Genomic DNA, 15,801 nt, shown 5'->3' with positions numbered 1-15,801 from the left:
AGTATGTTGCTCCACAAAAACAGCTTTCCACCTTGTAAATACTCCAAAAGTAAAGATTTGTTCAAGACATGTCTGCTGCTAATACTTTAGGCAGGTTGACTATGTCCTAATTCACACTTGCTAGACTACGTGATTATCAAATCTTAAAGCAACCAGTGTTTCTAGTAATATTTTCTCCTAGAATGTGCTTATCAGCTCATATCTATGCCTTATTTACACTTGAATTTAATAACAGGTATTCAAACATGTGCTAAATCCCATGGTTACAAACCAATCATCAGCATACATTAAAACACCTTCATCTCGTCCAGAATATTCTGCAGTGCTTTGAATGTCTGATAATCCCATGGCAGTTTCTGTCCTAGCAGAGATGAGTGATAAAGCAGAACCAGTGAGATGTGCTTCACACAACTGTGGCAGGTATCCCCAGAGAGCTCTATGGCACATCCTCTATGGTTTTTCCCCTGTAAAGGTACAATGGAAGGGACAGGTTGTTTTAGTGTCCACTTTCAGAGTGCCAGACGAAGCACAGAGGCTCTTGTAGCAAGAGGAGGAACTGCCAGAGTAGCAGGAAATTCCACTTTCCCAAGAGTTTCCTAATTAGCACCATCTCTGGAGGCAGAGTACACAATCCCAAGGTGCAGACTGACCTGGTTACTGAAGGAAGGCTTTGTCTCACCCTGGTTACCAACTGTTTTCCCTGCTCTGGAATATACCTATTATATGCTCACAGAAGTAGGCTCTGTACTTGTTCCCACACAGAAATAAGCCAGCCAGGACTCAAAGAAGCACCCGCATCCAGCTGGTGATGTTACCTGGGGTATCCATGCACAAGAACCACAATTTCATATAAATACGAACACAGATGTCAAAGAGGAGCACAATATAAACCCCTGCAAGTGCTCCAAAAGCCAGGGCCTGTTCATGATGGATTTACAGCCAGCAATTCAGCCAAGCTGAGTATATCTTAATGCTTGTCAGACAGCATGATTATCACATCTCAGAGATCATGTCTGTCTCCCTAGGTCAGGGATGATCAGCCCAGCAAGCCCATGGTTCCCACACACTTTTAGGGGACTATTCCCTTCTCTTGTAGCCTACCCCCTTTCTCACCCAAATCCTGAGCATGCAGGTGGACAGCAGAAGGTGCATCCCATCGCCCTGTACCCACAGCAGGACCTGGGTGAGCAGTCCCCTGTGGAAGACAAGAGTGTTTCCAAGCTGGAAACAAAGGACAGCAGGGCCTGAATCTCCATTTCCTTTGCCCTGGCAACTGTGCAGCTCTTTAGCTTGGTAGATCTATTCCCCATCCACTGTAACCATGATTTCATCAGACTCATCAGACCCCACCAAGAGCATCTCTTGGAAAGGTGTTTTCAGCAGCACCCACATATAACAAAAAGCACTACATGAGCCCTTCTGCCCAGCACAGACAGCATCAGGAGGCTGAAAACGTAACCAGAGGAGACTGCGTACATCTTATCTGGGATGCTGGAACGCTGCCTTTATAAGCAGAGCCCCGTATTATCAGAAAAGAGGCTATTTCTGGCTTCTTAGCTCACCCTATGGAGCAGTGAGTGCTGCAGGAGCTCATCCAGGAGTCAGGAGATAGGGAGCCACAGCAAAGCAGCCAGGGATTTCCAGGAACATGGGGTCGCCCTGCGTCCACACCAGCCTCCCTTACACTTCCAGCAGTGCAGCAGAACAGGGTTGGCAGGGTAAGGCAGGTGTCATTAAATTGCAATCATTTAAAGCATTTTTGCCCAACCTGCTAAGCTACTGACTTACCCTTTTTTTACCCCCTGCCAGAAGAGAGAGGGAATGCAATGGGGACAAATACACATAGATGATACGATTTTAAGACCAGGATTATTTTAATACATATATTAAAACTCATTTCTGCTCAAAAAGTTTAAAAATTTACCATGTTTCTATGCACAGTGCACTAAAACATTCAAGGTTAAAGCAATAACTTATTCTTTGACAACAGGAAACAGCTGATGAAAGAAAACCTCTTTTGTTTTGGATATACAGACCGTTTCCCAAGTGTTATGTTTGCTTTGGCTGTCTCTCTGGCATCCGCTGGTAGCAATGAGAGGGAGGGAAGGCAAGGGTGTTGCTCAAAACACAGGGCTCCTAAATGCTGTTACTCCTGTTGTTATCTACATAAAGGTAGCAAGCCTCCTCCTGAACCCTTTTCTTCCTCTCTAGAGCTTTTTGACGGTAACTGTATGAGGCCGTCCTAGCAGAGCTCCAGAAGCTCTTTGGAAACACACCACAAACTTCCTGGGAATAGACAGGCTATAGGAAGTCCATAGTCTGGAGACAGAGGGGAAAGGAAAAAGGAATAGCCTAAATAAACCAGTATGGAATCGCTCCCATGTGTTACTGTGCAATCCTTTTGTGCTTGGTTTTATTTCCTGAAGGAAGCACTCCTCAATTACTGTCACACTCATATCACTGGGCATCTAGTCTCCCTTTTCCTTCCTGCAGAGTGAGTCTCCGTGGATTTCAGGTTGTGCTCATCCCTGCTTTGCTGTATGGCCAGGAGAGGCCTTGAAGTTGCCATTTCACAGCACCTTGGGTAAGAAACCTCTCACTATGTGCTGAAGTTGTACGCATGCTCCCTGCTCCCAACACTAGGCAAACCAGGCAGACCAGTGCCTGAGAAGAGTGGAAACTATTGCCTTGGACAGGGCTCATGAAGGAAGGGAAAGGGATTTCTTGTCTTTTCTTAATTATGAACAAAGAAGCTTTGAGATTGCTCTCTGTTTCTTACCTGAGGAACAGCAGGACAGCTAAGTCTTGCATTGGTGGGCTTGTTCTTTCTTTTCCACTGGAGAATGCTTTGGAAGACTCAGAGATGGGAAAAACCAGGGTATTGAATCTTTTCTGCCCAGCAGTCCTTACAGCCTGAAGAAGGGCTCATCAGCCCTTCAGACAAGCCCATCAGCTTGTCTGTGCTTCCTGGCACTCAAGCAGGTCTTGCGAAAGCGATGACCTTTATGTGCAGCCAGAAACTACCAAAAGGTTCTGTTAAAGCATTTTTATTTTCCAAGCTCCGGGGACTTTGAATATAGTGATGCAGTGATAAAGTAGCTGCACCATGTATTTAAAATCATCTGAGATTTCCAATGTAGACCTTAAACACAGTGCTAAATAGGGCAAACAAAAATAGCTGTTACTTTGACAAGCGCTTATTTAAAGCCTGTTTTGTCAGCATTGCTGCCCTAGTTATGACAGGGAAGTTGTCTAGAAATTGCATAATTACCAATATTAAACACAAAAGCAAAACAGCACCGCACAGTTCCATAATGGATCCGGGTCACGTTTGCCATGGCTGGTGCAGCCTCTGGTAAGCGTAGGGTCCTGCCCCTGGGGAGGAAGAGCCCCAGGTACCAGCGCAGGTCGAGGGCTGACCCACTAGAGAGCAATTCAGCTGAGAAGGACCTGGAAGTGTTGGTGGATGATGAGTTGACCATGAGCTGGCAGTTTGTGCCCTTGAGTCAGGAGGGACAGGAGTACCCCTGAGGTGCATCGGGAGGAGTGTGGCAGCAGGTCGAGGGAGGTGATCCTCCCCCTCTACCCTGCCCTGGTGACGCCTCATCCTGAGCACTGTGTGCAGTTCTGGGCTTCTCAGCACAAGACAGACAAGGAGCTACTGGAGAGGGTCCAGAAGAGGCCACAAGGATGATCAGGGGTCTGGAGCATCTCTCTCATGAGGAGAGATTGTGGGAGCTGGGCCTGGTTAGTCCTGGTTATTCCTCTTGCCTTGCCTTTCCTCATAGTGGAAAGGAGGTGACAGAAGACAACCAGCTCAGAGGTATTCTTCCAATGGTTTGGTTTCACAGACTGTGTTCCTTATGCACCGCTCATCTTCCTTCTGACCTCCAGGGGCACTTTCAGGTGGCTTGTCCTGTTTTCTATCAGCTCAACACTCAAAGAGCCTATCCATGTGATTTAAAGACATGAGATGTAATCAGAATACAGCTGTAAGAGCTGGAAGTTTTTCAGTCAAACCATAGTAGGAAGCATTGCAGCAAGCTCTGCATCACCTTTCTCCCCACCTCTGTCACCCTCAAGGTTTATTGCATGCACCAGGGCAGGTTTCTATCCACAAACATTCATGTCAGACTTATCTGAATCCATCTGCCTTGCACTTAGTCTAGATGGTTTACTTTCAGGAAAAAAAATAGGGAAACTGAGCATGGCAAAAGCAGCAGCAGGGTTGGGAGCCTCTGGGTGATAAGCCAAGGGCACTGGAAGTGACAGATTTGCATTTAGCATCCACCAGTGACAAACCTGCTTTAAGTGATTTGGACAACGTCATGTATAGATGCAGTGGCAAGAGCAGGTATACCATCCCACAGCTGAATTCCTAAGGCATCATGTAATCTTCTTTCTTGCAATCTGCTGCCTCATGGGCTGTGTTTCTTCCAGCTACAGGAGCACTTGGGTGAGGACTCTACAGCCAAGAGCTTGCTTCATAGTACAGCCTTCATTAATTTTAACAGCAGAGACATCCTGCGCACTACACGAGGATGGGGACTTAGGGAAAAAATTAGCATTGTCATTTAATTAAAGATGGATCACAATAATAGAATCTGCACAAAGGGACTGGTGTGGGATTGCAAAGAGAACCTTAACTGTGGAATTCTTCCTATTTGACTCTGAGTGTCTGATTTTTCCATCTCAACACAATCTTTTTAACAGCTTTGACATGTAATTTCCTGTTTTAAAGAAAAATAATTAGGAAAGACTGAGGTGCTATTGTTCAGCTTCACACTGACACCTGTATGTGCCATCAGCAAAGCTGGAATCTCTTCTATCTGAGACTCTTCTCACTTGGCCTAAGGGATTAACTGATAGTGATGATACATTGCTCTCTAGCCTGCTCACTGCAGGCCAAAAATAAAGGGAGCTTGGATAAAGCCCTCTCCTCTGTGGCCAGCATAGAATCAACTAGGTTGCAAAAGACCTGTAAGATCATCAAGTCCAATCCTTTGCATGTGCAAACGACAGCTTGCCAGAGGCCTAGAAGTTAAGTAAATTTTCTTTGACAGGGCAGTGATATCAGACCTTCAGTCCCTGTTTCATATGAGGGGCACTGCCAATGTTTTCTAAGGACAAAGTTGCCAGCCTTTTTTTTTTTTTCTGCAGGTGAAAACCCTTTTCTTCATTATATTTGGGAGAGCTGAAATGTTTCAGCTGAAACTACCCATCAAAAACCCCAAAGAAAACAAAGCAAAAAGCAACAAGCCATACTTCAGAAGACATCTGAAGACAATTTCATGCCGAACAGCCAAAGCTTGAGAGAAATTACACAAAGCTGGAAATGGGACCTTCTTATTCCAAACACTAGATGCCTTTAATAATCAACAGCACTCCCCAGGTGCTCACGTTTCCCTTGGCAGGCAGGGGATAATCATCCTCAATTCTTTCAGCAAAGCCTTTTAGACCTACTGGTGAAAATGAATAAACTGTCATCATCACCAGTCCTATCGACAGGGATTATTAATATTATCTGGAAGAAAAGCAGGGCTTTGTTCACACACAGGATTTCCTAACAATGAACCTATGTGCAACATCCCATACGTAAGAGCAGAGCTTCCCTTTTCATCTGTGCTGACAAGCCTGTTGTAGTCAAGGCTCTGCCCCATGGGCAGCACTTGCCAGGCAGCTGAAGGTAGTCTCCAGCACTACCGCCAGCCACCTGAAGTACCACTTTATACTGCTGTGAACAACCATGCTGGTGCAGACAGTAGTGACCCATGCCACCCTACCAGCATCCTAAATACATACTGGTCGAGATGTAAATCACTGCCACTTGTAAAGAAACACAGAAGTAGGTGCAAATAATAGAAAGGCACAAAGCACCTTGACAGCAAACAAGCATTTGTGTGTAAATTATTAACAAATGTCTCTAACTCTATTTCCAAGATGATTCAAATGTTATTTCTGTGGCTACACAAATCCTTTGCTTTCTTTACAGTCCTTTTAAATTCAACAAAACAAGGGAAAACTGCTCAAGTTCTAACTTCCTGACACCATTGTCAGTTTACTTCCATGAAGCTGGACACTGAATATTATGAAACAGCTCAGAAATGCTGGACCAAAAAATAAGATTTCCTTTTTTCCCCCTTCAGCTGAAATATCTTTTGGCAATAAATCCCCACCGGAAATGTGGTTTCCCTGATTCCTTGGCTTAATTAGCTCAAACAATGTAAGATATGTAACACTGACCACCATGGGAAACCTGATAAAAAAGAACAGCGATACAATGCAAGCCTTTCAAACAGAAGCAGCCAGTACCCTGCAAACACAAAAGTGGATTCAGTGCAGTGTGGAGCCTTTTCTTCCTTCACTGCTGCAGGAGACACCAGCACTACGGTGCGACAAGTTAATCTTTGACATGTTTTCCCCCAGTAGTGATCTAAAATTGTCAATTCCTCTGTAGCACATCAGTATTTTCATCAAGGAAGATATAGCAACTAATGCTGCAGCTCCTTGGCACTCGGGATGCATTCACTGCATCGCCATAGGGAAAACTATGAGAAGACTGACCCCAAAACTGGCTGCTTATGTCGAAAGGAGCAGTGCTTGGGGTTGGCAAAGAGCATGCCCTCACATGCTCCTTTCAGAGAGATCTGAGGCTGCAGACTTCTCAGGATTCCTTTCCTGGGTTATATCCTGCACATCTCTACCCCCTGTCCTTGCTGGGCACTCGATCCCACCCCTGCATCATCCTTCAGCAGTGGTTTGTGCAGATGGGCGGTAAGCAAGAAGGATGTGCCAACACAGATTGCCAGTATCCTTTTTCTTCTTGCTTTTCCTTGCTGCCTTACTGCTAGTGGGGCAAGTTCTCAAGTGCCAGTTCCTGCTCAGCTTTGGGGTACTGTAGTGGCAGCAAAGCTGAAGGAAGGGTACTTGGAGCACTGCGTGCAGTTCTGATGTCCCCAACGTAAGAAGGACATGGAGCTGTTGGAGAAAGTCCAGAGGAGGCCATGAGGATGAACAAGGGCTGGAGCACCTCCCATATGAAGGCAGCCTGAGAACACTGGGGCTGTTCAGCCTGGAGAAGAGAAGCTGCGTGGAGACCTCAGAGTAGCTTCCAGTGTCTGAAGGGAGCTACAAGGATGCTGCGGAGGGACTCTTCATCAGGGACTGTAGCGATAGGACAAGGGGTGATGGGTTCAAACTGAAACAGGGGAAGTTCAGGTTAGATCTAAGGCAGAAGTTCTTCCCTGTGAGGGTGGTGAGGTGCTGGCACAGGTTGTCAAAAGAAGTGGTGAATGCTCCATCCCTCGCAGTGTTCAAGGCCAGGTTGGAGGGGCTTGGAGCAACCTGCTCTAGTGGAAGATGTCCCTGCCCATGGCAAGGGGTTGGAACTGGATGATCTTAAAGTCCTTTCGAACACAAACCATTCTGTAATTCTACAAGGGTGAAGGATCAGGAGCATGAGCAGTGGGTGAGCAAAGACAATGGTGCTGCAAGAGCCAGTAGCATCAGAGGTGGTGGTAGCAGCAAGAAATGCAGCCTGTCCTGCAGACAAGCAAAATGGGAACCCTACTCAGGTCAGAACAACATTAATGTGCAGTCGGGGTCTGGATTTGTGTCCACAGTGTGGATAGTCCCAGTGTACATTAAAGCTGCCCTCCCCTGGTATTGTTAAAGATGCCACAGGAGAAAAGATGCAATAGGCTTCTGCCTATTTTCCCATTTAGAGTTTATAATTACCAAGTTTAGGCATATTTATAGGTTTTCTTTTTCTTTTATTTTCATTAGAAGCCTGAATCTCATCACTTCTATTCCCCAAAATACTCCAAGCCAGACACCAGAGAACCGGCAGGATTATAATGTCACAGGGACACATCTAGAGAAGTGCAAGCAAAATAGGAACAGGGATTTCTTAGTCAGAGCATTTATAGTTTGCTGATGCTTTTGGTGTTGACATTACCTGTGTAGCTCAAATGCCTTGCAGGAGAACAGCAAAACGACTTTGGCCAGGTCCACCCAGCAGAGCACTGTTGACTCAGCAATGTCTGTCGGGGACATGAAACTGGTCGTGGAGCCAACCTCCATCCATGTATGGTGTGTTGGGGCCAGACATACTGTCAGGGCTGTGTTCTACCAGCTCAACTTGTTCCGCTCGCACATGGGTCTGCTGCTGGAAGCGTGTTCCCTGCCAGCACAGCCCTCTCCATGTACATCTGGCCCTTCAGAAAATGTGAGAAAGCTCTAAATCTGGAAGAATTCCTCCAGGAAAGCTTCTAGACAAAACAGAGAAAAGGCAAATCCAACCATCTTAGGGTCTAATGACTTGTATATTCCTAATATTATATCAAATGAAGTTAGGAAAACCCAACAGACATCTCTTGTGCTTCCTTATGAAAAACCAAAGGTCACAGGCTCACTTTTCTCCTGTGGGTTGCCTTTGAAGCATGGGTGCCATTGGTGCACCACAGGGCACCATGTAGAAGGCTCTATTTGATCTAAGTCTGTAGGTGGCTAGCTCTTTTTGGCATCTCTGGTTATCACCTTTGTATTACGAGGCCAGCTGCGATCTGACCAATCTGTTCAACAAATCAGATTCATCCCTCTGGCTCTGTCAAAACTCAAGTATAGCCCTCAGTTGGGTAAAGCACGGACACTCCAGCTTTATTTACATTAATGTAATTATAGCTAGACCAATATTGAAATGGCCAACTTGAGCTGCAGGCAAAATAAACAAATGCTTCTTTGGTGATCAGTGCATAATGGGTTTTTTTAATTATAGCCTGCACGCCAACTGTAGACCATACCTTGAGAATGTGGCACTCATCTCTCACAGCAGTAAATGTCACTCATTTTCCAATATATCAAAGTGAGAGAGTCTACAGAGGATGAAATAATTTTATGCAACAGGTATGAAAGAATTTCATACACCAGGTATTAAATCTCAGTCCCCAAAAGTCATCGGCAAAATCGCTACTAACCAGCAGACATAGCAGTTCAGTCTAGAGAGGGTATGTGTGCAATGTAAGAAGCCTAAGGAAAGAGAAAGAAATATCAGGAACATACAGGACATTAATGTTTACAAATATGTAAAGGGTGAGTGTCAGGATGATGGAGCTAGGCTTTTCTCAGTGATGTCCAGTGATAGGACAAGGGGTAATGGGTGTAAACTGGAGCATAAGAGGTTCCATGTGAACATCAGGAAAAACTTCTTTACTGTGAGAGTGACAGAGCACTGGAACAGGTTGCCCAGGGGGGTTGTGGAGTCTCCTACGCTGGAGATATTCAAGGCCCGGCTGGACAAGTTCCTGTGTGATGTACTCTAGGTTACCCTGCTCTTGCAGGGGGGTTGGACTAGATGATCTTTTGAGGTCCCTTCCAACCCTTGGGATTCTGTGATTCTGTGATTATAAAATCTACCATGTCTATCATAAGTGTTGGGCAGCCACAAGCGTCCTACATCTCATTGTCCAAATTAGTCCCATACGCGGCTGCACCATCACTTGTAAAAAGATCCCAATTCATGGAGTCTTATAGAGCTGTTATTAGATAATGTTTACTAGGCCCAGCTGTGCTTAATTTCTGCCTATACAGTCATTGGTTTCAGCAGAGATTTTGAAGATGTTCCTCCTATCACCACAATTCTGGAAACAAAAGTTGCATGAGAAGACAAAGATGCAGAGTTTCTTCTTCATCTGCTCTCCCAGCCAGGCAACCAACTACACTGCCAGCAGAACACCACCAAATCCCTGGGTTTATGCACAAGAGCTGGTGGAACATTTTCTTTGGTTTGCCTCCAGAGGGGATAACAGTCTTCTTGGGGTTTGGGTCTGACTGTTCACTGTTTTCTCAAAAAGAGCTCCACCAGGGCTCTGGTTTGGAACTTCTGAGGCTTTGCATCTGGAGATCTTCCAAGCATCTGTCTTTGGGTGACACACACTCCATTTACTGGGAATCTGCTACCCTTGCCCCACACATGCACACAGTTTCAGGCAGGAGGTACTACTTCTGGGAAATTTACTGCCACACAAGCACACAACAGTTGTGTTTGAGCAGTCACGCAGCTGTGGGGTGAAGCAGATCTATCGAGCACGTGGCAGATGGTTGGATGCCTCTTGCACAGCAAAACCCCTGCATCCTGTTGCTTACATACGGGGTGGCTCCATACCCGAAGTTCAGTGAGTTCATCTGGGCCTGGCACGCCTGGAGCTGGTGGAACAGCTCACGCTCCAAATCACTGCTCAGCATATTGTCACCAGGCTTCCCATGTACTTGGCATGATGACTCTATTAAGCCAAGATCTTCAGGCTGGTGCCTGGTGTTCCATTGGCTCAAGCTGACTTGAACAGGTATCTCCAGAAAGGCAGCTCAGGAAAGTAATGAAACACAAGCCAGAAAAAAGTGTGCTTACCTGAGGCACTTCTGCCAATGTAACAGGAATATGCACAGGACTACTTCACTCCCATCCCATTCAGCTGGTTGCACAAAATGGAGAATGTCAAGAAAGACTTTGGGTACCTGGAGAGATAGTAAAATATATGTAAGAAATAGGTTCTGAAATGAAATAACATGTATCAGTATTTAGCCACTGCATTACATGTTGTGATTTTGCATTCAGAAGAATTCCATTTGTTTTCTTGAAGTCTGCAGTTAGCTAAAGGAAAACCAACTCATTGGCTCATTTTAACTGACTGTGTTTTGGGGAAACTTTAGTATTTCAGTACTTCAATTCTCATGAGCTTATATTTATAGAAAATAGTCAAAATGCAGATCTATTACAACTTGCAAATAGACTTTCTGGAGATACAGATGCTTTTATTAGCCTGGCATACTTATAATCTTTATTTACCACAAAGCCAGCAAAAACATTCAGCTTGCTGGGAAGGTGCAGACAGCACTAAACTTATTCAATAACTGTTCTTCTGGTTACAGAACTATAGTACTGGTGCTGAAGGAGGCAATGGTTGGTGTAGTTACAAAAGAAGGCCTCTCTAAAACCAAAGATCCTAGCTGAATTCTTTCTTTCTCCCTCATTCATCCCAAAGGGAAACCCAAGGTTTCACGTGAGCTTTGACTGCAGATGTAAAATAGCTTGGCCTCTTCTCCATGTGAAGAAAGCCTTATCCTGTCCCTGTAAGATTATGGTCTATCCCTAGGTAATCACTGAGCCCAAACTCAAAAAATGGCCATACAAGACTGACACATCAAGGAACAGACTCTACTGACATCCCAGGGAGTCAGTCCAAAGTCTCTGAGCTGAACACCCCAATCTTTCCAAACATCAGGGCCATAAATTATGTGTGTCATGTCCATGGTATATATACATATATACATGTGTAGCTATTTTCTGTTGCTGCTAGCTTCCACACCTTTTGGTAATTAAATCTTCCACTCTGAATTGATAGGTCTCAAAATCTGATGCGAAAAAATGAAGAATACAATTGACAAGATTCAGGGCCCTGGGCCTATACAGTGCCCCCTGCAAGCAAGATGTTAAACCCCAATGACATCTCAGCATGGACTGAAAGATGGACCTGTGCAAGCTCCACTTCCCCAGCTCAGATCTGAAACCAGTGCAGCAGTCACTGCCTTATGGCATTGTACAGATGTCAGCAGACAGCAACTTTATTTAAAGCAGGGCTCTCATTCACATTCATTGAGTAAATGTAGTTCTTGCCTTCCAGCTGTTTGTTACCACCCGTCTGCTGGGCTACAATCTCCTGAGAAGACAGTTGACAGGAGGGAACCAGTGTCTGAGCCACAGCCATTAGAATTCAGACACTGCACAGTCTAGCACCTTAGCATGAACCCTCCCTTCTTGGTGGCTTGAGCTAAATACACAGAGTTACAAGCTGGAGTGCCCGAGGGGTAGGTACATGCTCCCCACTATTATTCCCGTAATGGAGATTGCATCCAGAGGCTGCTGTCCCTGCTCTTCAACTCTGCACCATGTTTTCACTCCACATCATTCCAGTTCACATGTGTTGGTTCCCATCTTCTATCAGACCTTCCTCCCATGTGCTCCCATCCACAATGTCCACAGTAGCATTCCCATGTGTTTCCAAGCACCAGGCTTGCTCTTCAAGGAGACTTTTGCCAACTGCTTTAAAAAATGCAAACTCAGGCCAAGTGCTTCATGGTTGTGGATGCTGTCATACCTTTTGTAGCCATTCCTACAGAGTGGCAGGGAGTACTTTTATTATGGAATTCACATTTGGGTTTTAAATGTTCTTTCCATTTCCTCAGATCAAGCTGGTATTACTACAGTTTGATTATTGCAATATATTATTATGGCTAATTATTACTTGGCTTTATTTGTTATTAGGTTCATCACTGCTTGGACATTTCTGTGTTAGATTTAGTGTGGATAAATATCAAAAGATTTGGATATTCAAAATGTTTCCAAAAGTTTTGAATATGCAAAATCGTCTCTATTCCTGGAGAGGAATGGAAGTTAGCATATGAAGGAGGAATAATCAGTCCAAGTAGGGCAAATTAAAGGACAGACTCTAGAACCTCCCATCTTTGAGAGAATTTCCTTAAAAATGAGACACAGTATCCTGGGGAGTCTGTTTCTGCATAGCTTTTGTTAGTTTAAAGTGTTTGTGTTGCATCGTTATCCTTTGTTATCAGGCTTTCTGTAATGGTCAGTGTTACATATCTCAAGCTCTGTGAGCTAATTAAGTCAGGAACTGTAATTTTTGGAGTGATACAACAGATTATTCCCACAATAGCATTCCCACAGTATTGCATCATCTCACACTCTGGCTGTACTTAGGGAAAAAGAAAAGTAAGTTCATTTTTGAAACTGGGTCTAGTTTAAGTCCTCACGCAGACATCTGTGTGAGGCCTCGTCTATAGAAGGAACTGGGGAAGGAGGAAGGCCTTTCTTGGGAATCTTTGAGTAAAATACCTGTTGATGGTCAACTCTTTTTAGCACAGTCTCATTTAAGTCCCCTGGGAAGAAAGCTAAGTGACAGTGTTGAAAGTGGTGTAGACAACAGCCAAGTGCATGTCCCTCCACCAATTCCATGAATTAATCTGAAGTAGAAGAAATTTTGGTGCCAGGAACATATCTACCTTCTAAAATGGAGCTGAAATGTGGATTATTTGTGTTTCAATATATCCAGGCAAAGCAGCAAACTCTGTTCAATCTCACAAGGGCAACTTTAATGAATTTTCCCTCTAGGTACAAAAGAGTGGAGAACTCTGACCTGCATGTCAGACACTTTCTTTTTCTGCATACTTTTGAAACCAACAACATCTGTGTACCTTATTTCAACTTTTGCAAGAACTGGACAAAATTGCTTCACCCATTAGAGAATGTGTAGTTCAATTGGATTCATTTTTCAGTTCACATCAGCAGTATATTTAGTTTAAAAGACTTTACATGTACCATAGCCAAATATAGCATCCTGAATTAAGAATGAATTATAATTACTAGACTACAGTTTTCTCCCAGTCAATCCTACACCCATCCTGAACAGTGCTCCCATATTTGTTTTTCTTGAGACTTAATGATTGTATACCCTAAATATGCCATTTTCTACTTCTCATTTGGCTATAAAGGTTTAAAGGATCTCTTTTCTGGATTATTAAGGAGAAGATTTACAATTTCTAAGCTGTAAATATTTCTGAAGATATTTGTTAAGCTGGAAAGAATAATATTGCCATTATTTCTGCTGCTGATGGCAGGGGGATGGAATTTAAATTCAGGTATGTTGGTAATTGTCAGTTCTTTCCTCCCCCTTGAAAATCAATGGAAATTAAATCCATAACTTGTAATCCACATTTAGAATTGTGCTTAATAGCTGATGACATGATATATGACCTATGGGGAGCAAATAACAGAAGGACTCTCAACTTGAAATTCAAGCCTAGACATCTAGGGAAAATAATCCAAAACTTAGTTATTCCACAGAAGGGAAAACGAGGAAACTAATGCTGAAAGAAGCCTGAGGGTGATAGTAGAGAGCGCATTAAATGCAACTGAGCAAAAAAGGAGAAAGGGAAATTTTTTGGCTTTAGATTCAAAGACATCACCTCCTGGAAAAGGGAAGAAAAGATTCCACTCCATATGGCTTTGGTGTGACCACACTAGGAATACTAAATTCACTCCTGGGTACCTCATTAGCATCTAAAAGGGCAGGTTCAGTGAAGAGCAACAATAGTGTCTAAGGGGTTGTCTAGGCTGACTTTTAAGGAAAGATTAAAATAGTTTAGGGGTGTATCAGGGCACCTTTTATTCCCGTGGAGTAGCACTTCAATTCTTATTCCATCCTTTCCCCTACATTTTAATAGGCCTACTTACAAAGCAATATATCATGGGCAAGTGTGCAAAAGTCTGGACCTCAAGATACATGTATTGGCTAAGCAATGAAGAAAGGAAGTTCTAATAGACATCTGTGTATGTCAGAAGGGCTGTTAACACCAGTGGGCACAACTTGAAGAGGATGATATTTTTAAAGGAAAAAATGTAAAAGAAAATGAAAACTTATTGACAGGTCTGTTAGGGTATTGATTACTCTCATAAATGAAGCGAAGCATTTCTTGATACATTTTAAACTATACTTGGCAAAGCACAAGCAACTGAACTCAAGAGAGGAACCCTGCACTGGACAGAAGATGGACTAGATGGCTTAACGGGTCTCTCTTATTTCCACTTGCATTGACTCAGAAACTTTAACGAGAGACAGTAAGTTACAAGACAATCTGGTAATAAACATGCACCACTTCTAATGTATTATTTGGCCAGAGACAGATAATTCCTGAAGTACACCTTAGGGCCTCATCATGACTCCAGTGCTAAATATCTTACAGTTCCACCTCTGCCTGGCTATGAAACATCACACAGTGTAAACAAGAAATCAGCCAGTAATCCTGAGCTGAGGTCTCTAACGGTAGTGTTAGGGAGATTCTTTGAATCTGCTAGAAATACTGTTTAGATCAGCTTTGTTCTGGGTTTAAGTCTACTAAAACCTCCCCAGAACTGTTATTTTCCAGGAATCATAATCACAGAACCATTATGGTTGGAAATGATCTCTGGAGGTCACCCAGTCCAACCCCCTGCCAAGGCAGGGCCACCCAGAGCAGGTCACACAGGAATGTGTCCAGAAGGGTTTGGGATGGCTCCAGAGAGGGAGACTCCACAACCGCCCTGTGCAGCCTGTTCAGTGCTCTGACACCCTCAGTGTAAAGAAGTTCTTCCTCATGCTGAGGTGAAACTTGTGCTTTAGTTTATGGCCATTGCACCACTGGAAGGAGTCTGGCACCATCCTCCTGGCACTCACCTTTGAGACACTCATATCTCAAAGTCATAGAGCCATAGAGTTTCTGATGTGCCCTCTTCCACTAGCATCTTCCCCTTCCTTCTTACTCAGGCACAGGGCTTCCATCAGGAGGTGGATCATGACCACTTCAGTCAGGGAAAAGAAGTTCAGATCCTGATGGATGGTTCTGACAGCCTTTGATACTGCAGACATCCAGCAGTTAATACATTCAATACTGGCCAAGTAGGGCTCCTGCGCTGACCCCCTGCATTCCAACTGCACCCCATCACAGGGTGCTCATCATGTCTCCAGGATGCCCTCTCTTTTCCAGGGCCCAAGCAGGCTTTGCTAGCAACTTCTGCGTTTTGGCAGAATGGTTTATTTTCCCTTCAGAGGTCATTAAATCTCTATTGATTTCAAGCAATTGCTTCTTCACACTAGGCAGACTTCAGTATAAATTACCAATAGGGGATGTGAGCTGGTTTGGATCCCCATCCAATGCATCAAGCAGCCAATTTTGAGTGTATATTTTTCTTGT

This window comes from Psittacula echo, assembly GCF_963264785.1.
Source record: "Psittacula echo genome assembly, chromosome: 2".
Taxonomy (NCBI): domain Eukaryota; kingdom Metazoa; phylum Chordata; class Aves; order Psittaciformes; family Psittacidae; genus Psittacula; species Psittacula echo.
The sequence above is the reverse complement of the archived record's forward strand: the minus strand, read 5'-3'. Positions refer to the sequence as shown.